At 42.2% G+C, this 10,415-nt stretch overlaps 1 pseudogene; it reads right to left on the bottom strand.

Annotated features, from left to right (window-relative positions):
• Positions 1 to 3,732: 3,732 nt before the first annotated feature.
• LOC128073233 (heat shock transcription factor, Y-linked-like) lies at positions 3,733 to 5,839 on the bottom strand (annotated as a pseudogene).
• Positions 5,840 to 10,415: the final 4,576 nt, after the last annotated feature.

Below are 10,415 nucleotides of genomic sequence, written 5' to 3'. Positions count from 1 at the left end.
AAAAATTGCAAAAGAACTGCATTGAGAAATAAATTACAGAAGATTAAACAATCTGGATACTTTTCTGTAAACATATTCACTAAATAGTTAAAAAAATGTTTATGATGTGTCTAACAAAGCCATTCTAATGTACCAGCTAAATACGTTTTCATAATGTTTTAAAAGGAATATTATTTACCCAGAAGACCAGAACAGTTTCTAAAAGAGCTTTTCCAGTCCATCGTGTAAATATGTATTTAGGACAAGTGCTGTGTGTACAGGATTAAAAAAAAATCCTCTGAAAATCTCTTTGAAAAGTTATTACACATGTCCACTGCTGCAGCAAAATTTTAAATATTCATATCTCAGCTGTTTCTTTTTTCAGAATTCTCAATTTGGTTTGAATATATTGCACATGAAGTGCAATTGCAAGAGCTTCATTTGTTGAATGTTAACAGGCTTATGTCCCAAAGCTCATGTGTGTGAAGCTACACATAGGCTTAAATCTTTACCAAATTTTGGGATTCACTTTCTTAGGCCAAACATTCATGTGTAAAGAACTGTCTTCATTACGTGCTCACAAATAAGGGGAGACAGTTTATCTACCTCTTTTTTTTTCTTTTTTTTCTCTCTCTCCCATTTACTTTTAACAGTTATCTGCATGCAACAAGGTGTCTCCAGTTTCTAGACTCTGATGCAAATAAAAGGTCCTCACTGCCCAGCAAAGCATCATCAGATAAAGCCCTCGAGGGTTTGTTTCAGAGATCTCCAGTGCATAATGCTGGAAGACAGCATAAATAGACTTAATGAGAGATGTATATCTGATATTTTGAGATTTTGAGCTTGTGCTTTCATTTCATTGTATTACCACCCGTACTGAACAGGCAAAAAAAATTGAGAGGGAGAATTACTGAGAGCAGGGTCAAACAAATTTACAGTGTCAGAAAATGAAAGCATAAAAATATGAAAAAATTAGACGTACAACATCATGGCAGTTACAAGGAGTAAGTTTGGAGTGTCTGAGCAAACATTTTGCATGCTTTCATTCCTTCAGAATGCTCTGAGATACTATTAAATTTTCAATAGAGGAACATATTTTTTAATACGAAAACTGACAGCTGCCTTGAGTTTCAAACGTGTAGATACAGATCCAAATTTTGAAACAGTCTGAAGTTCTTCCCTTCAATTAAAAGCAGTAAAAACTTACCTTGCCTACTGCAAAACAATCAGCCTGAATCTTTTTTTTTTTTTAATGAATACATTTACATATAAAAATCCTGTTTTTGCAAAATTCTTGTTGTGGAATCTGTCATGGCATTTTTCACCAGCATTTATTTGAAATATCCCTCAAATCTGTACCTGAAAGCAAAGTTTTCAAGTGTCAATTTGACCTGGAGCTCAAGATAAAAAGCAAACAAACAGACAAAAAAAAAAACCCTAAAAATTACTCTTAATGCTATGCAAAGAAAATGTCAATAATTTCTACAGAAATACTTTTCAATTTTGGAGAACGCGTATTTAAGAATAGATTTTTATTTTGTCTTCTGCCAAACTTTCTGTAATTTCTCTACTTTTGACTAATCAGAGTTGTAATGAAAGAGCAGAGCAAAAAATACTCCATCATATTTTGGAGCTTGTCTAATTATTTTATTGTTATTGCTAGTGTCATTGGTTTGTGTAAGATTGTTTTCTGAACTTCATTCAAAGTGCACAAAATTGTTTATGTTATTATTGTTTTACTCAACCAATCTCATTTTTGCTCTTTTAGAAATTCATGGCCAGCAACAGACCTAATTTTTTTCTATGACTACAAGTGAACCTTATTGTTTATTCTGACATATCACATAGACTGTTCTACTTTATGCAGATCAGAGGGAATGCTATTTTCTCTGTGGATATAGGCATATATTTTCAAGTACAAATATGTATATAAGGTTGCATCTATGTACTATAAATTTAACGTCTTCCAATTTTATTTTATTTTTTAGTTAATGTAAGCATCGTTCCCAAATTTTAGTCGTATTTAGAGATGTTCCATTTACATATTAGAAAAACTTGTTTTCAAGCCACCTTCTGCACACAGCACAGAATTTTGTTTTGATGACCTTTATTATTAATTTTTAACCTGAAAATTATTAATAATTCTGTGAGCACCTTAGTGTCTTGTGCTTTTTACGATCCTTTAAAGCTTCATTATTACTCTTATATTTGATATTTCAGCTTAGATTATCTCCTGTGGCTTTTGTCATGATTTGGCTATGTTCTCCATTTTTTTCCAAACGGGATATCTGCTTAGTTATTCCTAGGAGCTTGTGAGCCTACTTAAACACAAACATACTGCCCTATTTAATCACTTTCTTGATCTTGTTTGTATTGTGTTCTAGTTGTTTTCAACATCAGCAGTTATTGTCGAGGAAACATTAAACTGCTAAAGCTATTCTAATTCTAGATCACTAGCTTTCATCTATATGAAGTTGATCACCATCAGATAGTAAATCTATAAAGGGAAAAAGCTGGGTTCTAACTAGCAGATAGGAGGAATCTGTTAAAATACAGAGGTCAGCATCTGTTATAATACAGATAATAACTGTAAGACCTAAAGGCTTACTTTTGCACACTTTGAATATAATGATACAACCTCAATTTTTTTTTTTTTTCACTGGGTGAAGATTTGGGCTTGAAACTTCAGACGACAAAGTTGTAATTTTTCGTGTGTTACACCAGGCAGTGTAATGTAGTAGTTGATTCCTCGCAAGTTACATAAAAATATATTATTTTACTTTGAAGCCTGATTACATTAAAACAGCACCGATCGTAACATTTTTTTTTTTTAATTATTCTGTGCAAAACATCTCCAGACCATGAAACCATAAAACATTCTCTATTCTAATTTCTAAGGGGCCACCCCATTGCCCGCGTCTCCCGGGCGCTGGCTGCAGGGGCACGTCGGGCAGTACGGGGTTGCCCTTGGCTGGCTGCAGGGGCACGTCGGGCAGTACGGGGTTGCCCTTGGCTGGCTGCAGGGGCACGTCGGGCAGTATGGGGTTGCCCTTGGCTGGCTGCAGGGGCACATCGGGCAGTGAGGGGTTGCCCTTGGCTGGCTGCAGGGGCACATCGGGCAGTGAGGGGCTGTCAGTCCTGTGGCATCATAACGGTTGCTGCCTTCATGGCCGCTGCAAAGCACGAGCCAAGGAAAGGCAGGATGGCCCAGGGAGCCTGCAGCTGTGATGCTTCTGGGGGCTGGGAGAGTCCTGCTGAGGGGGGCCAGATGGCACAGGGAGGACCATGAAGGGCAGAGTGCTGTGAAGAAGAACAAGTGGCACCCAGCATCTGTCTGCTGCTTGGTGGCAGCATGGAGCGAGGCAGAGGTTGGCACTTGCCACGCTGGGGCTGCAGCAGGGCCTGGCAGGATGTGAGCAGTGTACTGTTGGGCTTGCTTGGGGGGTGTCTTCCTTGGGGTGCTTGGCTGTCCAGGGCCCTGTGGATGCCATTGCCAGTGTGCCTTCTGGCTTTGATGCTTGTAGGCTCCTCTCTGGCCCAGCATCTGCTCCCTGCCTAGACTGAGCAGCTGGACTGCTCCTCTGTAGGCTCTCATTCAGCCTCCTGCAGAGCAGGGACAGGAGCAGCCATGTCTCTTCTCTTCTGGGCTGCTCTTTGCTTACAGAGTTCCAGCAGCTTTAGGTAGTCTCTCCTGAAGTATGGGCTGGAGTAGAGGAGTAACTGAAAAATGTAAAGGAGAAGAGTTAGCTGCTGTCAGTGTGGGACTGAGGAGCGGGACAGAGGTTGGCACTGTTGCCACACTGGTGCTGCAGCAGGGCCTAGGCTGTGAGCAATGTGCTGTTGAGCTGAAGTGATGTCTTCCTTGGAGTGCTTGGCTGACAGGGGCCCCATGGATGCTGTTGTCTGTGTGCCTTCTGGCTCTGCTGCCTGCATGCTCTTCTCTGGCCCAGCATCTGCTCCCTGAGCAGCTGGACTGCTCCTCTGGGGACTCTCATTCACAGGGGCAGGGGCAGGGGCAGGAGCAGCCACATCTCTTCTCTTGTGGGCTGCTCTTTGCTTGCAGTGTTCCAGCAGCTGTGGGGGTAGTCTCCTGAAGTACAAGCTGGAGTAGAGCAGTAACTGAAAAATGTAAAGAAAAGTTAGCTGCTATCAGTGTGAGGCTGAAGGTCAGCAAGATACAGGAAATAGCACTTCTGATGGCTAAGGTCAAATTTGGGTATTATCAGGGCTTATCAGTGCTTTCATTTCAGCTAGAATGGAATTGCATACTTCAGGATGTGTATGATGCTATGGATTGGTTCAAGCAGAACAGCAGTGTTGATGCCACATCAGTGTTTGTTGTTGCTGCTAAACAGTGTTGTACAGAGCCAAAGACATTCCCAGCAGAGGGTCTGAGGAGTTGGGTGGGAATAGAGTCAAGACAGCTGATTTAAATGGGCAAAGGGATATTCTATGCCATATGGCATCAAATGGAAGGAGTCCTGAAGGTGGTATAAGTTAATCTGGTTCTCTTACGCTTCTCAGGAGCTGTCTGGGCTTGAGTCAAGGGTTGATGAGAAGTTGCTTTTACATCTCTTGTTATATTCGTTCAGGTATAGATATAGATACAGATATGTACAGGCTACTACCCTCCTTTTTCTTGTCTTTACCTTAGTAAATATTTTTTATCTCAACCTAGAAGTTTTTTTCCCCACTTCTCTCCCCCATCCCACTGGGAAGGGGGCAAGTGAGCAAATGACAGTGTGGTGCAGAGTCGAGCCACCCGCCAGGTTAAACCACACCTATTGGTCAGTTTAATCCTACAGATTAGGCTGACTGCAACAAAATATTTTGTGAATGTATAGTCCCTGTTTGTGTGGGGAACAATAAAACCTTAACCTTCCTATCTGACAACACTTCTTCCTTGGCCAGAAACTCAAGGAGGGAAGGAGATCTTTGAAAGTACCTTGGAACTCTGGTGAATCTGTAGAGGTTGAGCTGGTGAACAAAGCTCTCTCCCAAATGTTCTCGCAGATGCTTTCCTTTGCCAGAACTTCCACCATAAACATTTATTCCTTGATTGAGGCAGTTTCCTCTGTGATCCCACCAAATGCTCCTCACATGGTCACTTTCCACCAGAACCCAGAGTTTTTGTGGGAAGCTGAGCAATGAGAACACACTGACCAAGCCAGTGCTTTCCTCAGATGAACTCTGAGGTAAACCTTTTGTTTCCTCCTCACTGGGATATGATTCTGAGCTCCTTTCTTCCATTATGGTTGTTCCTGCAGAATCGCCATCCTGGATGCTCTCTAAAAGCAGAGCTTGAAATCTCAAGCAGTTCCTCTGGATAGGTAGCAGAAGCTGGTTCAGCTGCAGAAGGCTCATTTTCATTTCTTCTGTCTGGTTTTGAATGAAGGTTGTGTGTGCAGCCTCTTGTGCAGCAAGCCAGTTGTCCCCCGCCTGCTGGCAAGGGAAATCCACCAGTGCTGCCTGGGGGTTTCAGTGGGAGATACTCAGGCATCACCATGGTGCCCTCCTGTCATCACAGTGACATCATCATGTTGTGTCCAAGGCCAGGCTGGCTGGAATCACCTGAGCTGGTGTCACTGAGCTGCACTTGTTGCGGGTCCTGCCCAGAGCCATGGCTGTTCGAAGTTGAGTCAAAAGGCAAATCAAACTGTGTTGCAAGGCGATCACCCCTCATCTAGGCTTTGCTTCCCTTTCCCTGTGTGCTCACCGAGTATCTCCCTGCTGGCCTCTTAAGTGTCCTCTGGCTCTCCAGATGGGCTGGAAAACATTTTCCCAAACACTGGTAGTAGAGGAGAATAGCCATTTCTTCCCAGTTTGTGGCCACCTCTTCCAAATGCTCTGTGGTTTCCATCGCAGAACTTGTGCAAGGGAGTAGCTGTGTGCCCAGGCAATGCTGTGCAATGTCAGCAGTGGTACAGAGGCTGCTTTCTAGGTCTAGCTTGAACAAAGATGCTAAATACAGGTGTACAACTCCTATCATTCCTTTGGTTTGGTAATTTAGAAACAAAATCAGAATGTTCTCTAAGCTTTTTAAATAACAGCCCTGTGTACAGGATCAAGTGCCTTCTCTGTAAAGGCAAGGTTTGATCTAGAGGCATTGTCTAGATGCAAGGCTGAAATTCCTGCTAAGTTTGAGGACAACACAAACATGGAGGAGCTATAGAGGTCCTCAAATGCAGAGAGGCCTTGCTGAGGTCTTTGCAAAACCTGGTTTTGTGGGGAGGTGCTCCAGCCTCCAGCAGGGGTGTTGAAATTGCATGGTCTTACTTTTCCCTTCCAACTCAAACCACTGTGGGATTCTATGATCTTTGATTTAATCTTGGTCATTAAGAGGGCTGGGCAATCAGCAGCCCTCTTAATGCCAAAACCAAAAGCATGTTCTGATTTTTGCCTGTGGGGCTGCCCCTGCTCAATTAACAGAGGGGGTCAGGAGGCTGGAGAGCAGCTCCAGGAAAGGAGTGTAGGGGTTCTGATTGATGGTACATGTATCAGACTGGAGCTCTGCTCTAAAAAAAATGCAGTTCAGAGATCCTATGGGAACTTGGAGCTGTGAGGGCTGAAGGCTTGCTTCCAGTGGGAAGAAGGAATAGTCACAACAGAAGAGTCATCGAAGGGAAATCTCAGATTAACTTAATCATAAGTGTTATTACAAATTCAATTTAATTTATGCTGGAAGCATTCATTCTCCTGGAGAATACAGATTATGGTAATGTGCATCCATGGCAATGGAGTTACAGGCGTACAGGAGTGACAAACTGATAACGATCTCCCAGTGTGGGGAAATATAACCTGAAGCCATGAGGATGATCACAGGACTGGAGCACCTCCTCCGCAAGAACAGTGTGAGAGACCTTGGGCTTTTCAGCCTGGAGAAAAGAAAGCTCTGAGGAGACTATATAGCAGCCTATATATAAGTGAAAGGGGCCTACAGAAAAGCTGGGGAAGGACTTTTCATAAGAGCACATAAGTGATAGGACAAGGGAAATCAGTTTTATACTGGAAGAGATAGACTGAGACTAGATGTTAGGAATAAATTTTGTACTGTGAGGATGGTGAGACACTGGAACACTTTGCCCAGTGACACTGTGAATGCCCCCTCCCTGGAAGCACTGAAGTCCAGGCTGGATGAGGCTTTGAGCAACCTGGTCTAGAGGGAGGTGTTCCTGCCTATATCAGGGGGTTGGAACTAAATGATCTTAAAGGTCCCTTCCAGCCCAAACCATTCTATTATTCTACAATTCAACCAAGCAAAGTGCAAGTTTTATCCCTTGGGTCAAGGTAATCCCATTTAGTATCTTGGTTGATGAAAATTTCAACGTGAGCCAATACTGTGTGCTTGCAGCCAGAAAGGCCAATGGTATCTTGAGTTCCATAAAAAGAGGGATGACCAGTAGCATGAGGGAGGGGATTGTCTCCTGTATTCTGCCCTTGTGAGGACCCAGCTGGAGTACTGCATCCAAGCCTGAGAGGCCCAGTGCAGAAGAGATATGGAGCTTTTGGAGAGGGTCCAGAGGAGGGATATGAAGATGATCCAAGGACTGGAACACCTCTCCTATGAAGACAGGCTGAAGGGACTGGGCTTGTTCAGCCTAGAGAAGAAAAGACTGCAGGGATAGCTCATTGCAGCCTTTTAGTATTTAAAAGGAGTTTATAAGCATATGGGAAATCAACTTTTTATGGGTAGATAGTGATAGGAGAAGGGCGAATGGTTTTAAACTAAAGGAAGGGAGATTTGGATTACATGTCAGGGGGAAGTTTTTTTTCTGAGAGAGTGGTGAGGTGGTGGAATAGAGTGCCCAGAGCGGCTGTGGATGCCCTGTTCGTGGAGGTGTTCCTGCCAGGTTGGGTGGAGCCCTGAGCAGCCTGATCTAATGGTTGATCTAGTAGTTGGCAGCCCTGCCTGTGGCAGGAGGGTTGGAACTTGGTGTTCCTTGAGGTCCCTTCCAAACCAAGCCATTCTATGATTCTGTGACTCAAATGCTTCGACTAGCATTTTTGGCATTTGGGCTGTAGCACTGTCTCTTCAGAGAAGATTGGTAGGTTTAAGAAAAGACTTAGAGGGACATCACGAACATTTTGTAACAATGGGGGCATCAAAGTTCCCAGTTTGCAGAAATATCTGTCTTGCAATAATCTGTTCTCCCGCTTTGGTAAATAACATTTTATTCAATAGCTAATATGACCTTGGGGATCCTGCAAAGATCATTTTCTGCTGTTGACAAAAGTCTCGGTCCCTTCTATCGTTACTTAACAATCCCATAAATTGTTCAAATTTTACTTCGGATGAAGTACCTATTTCCATTACTTTAGTATATTCACTTACCTATTTCTTATCAAACGTTTCAGCCAGAGAAAATTTGAATTCAATGTATTAATATACATAGGTTTAGGAAGAACTTGAACACTGATCTTTCTATTGGTTTTTGAGTATGTGAAGAGTTTGTGATATTTTTTTTTTGTAGAAAATTACAGTAAAAATTATAATCGTAGTTAACATTTCCTCAAAAATGTGTTGTTTTTTTGTTTTGTTTTGTTTTTAAATAATGAAAACAAAACCATTCTAGATAGGTCCGGATATTTTTGTTTAGAAATGCTACTGTAGTCTCTCACAGAGCTCCTTATTGACAGTTAAGCTCCCTTTTCAAACAGTATCTACTGTTAAGTCTTACTTCCCCCCTTTGGAAAAGTGTCTTAATAGGAATTCCTTTTTATGTGATTTTGGAAAAAGAAGTGACTGGCATTTCTAGTGACAGGTGGTAGTATAGATTGCAGTTACCTGTGATACTAAGGGTCAGTGTTTTTAGATGGGAAAAAAATAAAGAAGAAGGCGGCATTTTTGATACAAAGGAAGAAATAATGCTGAAATATTCATCTAGTTGAAAACACAAGTTCCCGTGAGTAAAACAATATAATTGAAAAAAGTGCATTTATTTTTAAGTAGAATTATTCATATTTTAAACTACTGGAATGTAAATCTATGAAAATTGTTTACTCTCCTTTTAGAGTGCAACAAAAGGTAACTTTTCCACCTGAAGTATTCCCCTTCATTGGAGACATTCCCTAACAAGAACAGCTAGGATTTTGATTTTTCACTTTTTCTATTTTGCTTCTTTGAAGTAACTTTTTTTTTTTTTTTTTCCAGTCACAGACTGCAAATTTCTGAGGATGGAAATTGTATGTTTTAAGAAAATCATAAAAGTACAGACAATTTGGTAGGGCTGTGAAGATGGGGAGAGATCTAGAGAGAGGTCAGGATGTGTAAGAGCCCTGGCTTTGCTCGGCGCAGAGCAGAGGAGCTGAGGGCAGGCCTGATGGCGGCTGCAGCTCCTCGCAGCGAGCGGAGGGGCGGCGCTGAGCTCTGCTGTGTGACAGCGACAGGGCCGAGGGAACGGCATGGAGCTGCGTCAGGGGAGGACAGCTGGGGGCAGGGACACGGTTTGCAGCAGAACGTGGTTAGACCCTGGAACATGCTTCAGTGTCGCTCCACTTGCCTTATCTATGCCTAACAGTGTGAGGCCCAGTACTCACATCAAGGGCCTGAGCTATGACTGGGAGTTGTCAAGTAAAAGAGAGCGAGCTTTGGCAAAAACATAGAGACCATAAAATCATGTGGTAATTAACGTATAAACAATCCCTCATGAATATAGAAACTGAAGCTGAGGTCTTAAGGAACGAATGAAGTTTCTCTGTTTTTCTGCAAAGTCATGTGTTTTTCGTATCCATGTTTATCTATTAGTCTGCATATGTTGCCATGGCAAACCACGTGTAAAAGGGGTATAAAGTCAGGATGGTGGAAAACAGCTTTTGGAGCTCCCCTCAACCAGCCTGAACCCCCCCCTCCGTCCAGCTTGCATGTTCCCCTTGTCCTCCTCACATCCCATCCCACAACAGGCACATTGATGAGACAGGTTATGTAACCTTTCCAACTCTAATTTATCTTACGTGGAATTTGTATAACCTTATCCAACCGTGTCTACCCTTACCTACCCTAATTTACCTCCCCCACCCCCTAAGATACTGATTAGTCATATACAAATACATAATTTCCTTGGAATACATATGATTATAGATCATATGTGCAGCAGTTTGCTCAGAATACATTTAATAAATTGTTTTGGTGCACCTAATTTGTGTCAGTGAAGTGCATCGTAGTCACTGTCTTCTTGCTGGGCAAAACAAACCAGGAAGTAGAGTAGGACACATCCAACTTGGGATATTCTGCAGATACTCAGGACGTTCAATGTTAACTTTGACTTTAAAACAACAACAGCAGCAAAAAATCTTAATTTACTTTTTACTATTTTCCATACTTTTCTATATATCGAGGAACCCTTAATTCATTCTTGTGAGTCCATATGCATTTTTCACAAAGTAATAAATGAAGGAAGATTGAGGGAAGCGAAGACTAAAACTGAGGTATCTTCTAT

This window comes from Tympanuchus pallidicinctus, unplaced genomic scaffold, assembly GCF_026119805.1.
Source record: "Tympanuchus pallidicinctus isolate F22 unplaced genomic scaffold, pur_lepc_1.0 scaffold8, whole genome shotgun sequence".
In the NCBI taxonomy this organism is placed as follows: domain Eukaryota; kingdom Metazoa; phylum Chordata; class Aves; order Galliformes; family Phasianidae; genus Tympanuchus; species Tympanuchus pallidicinctus.
This window is presented reverse-complemented; position numbering and strand designations above follow the sequence as displayed.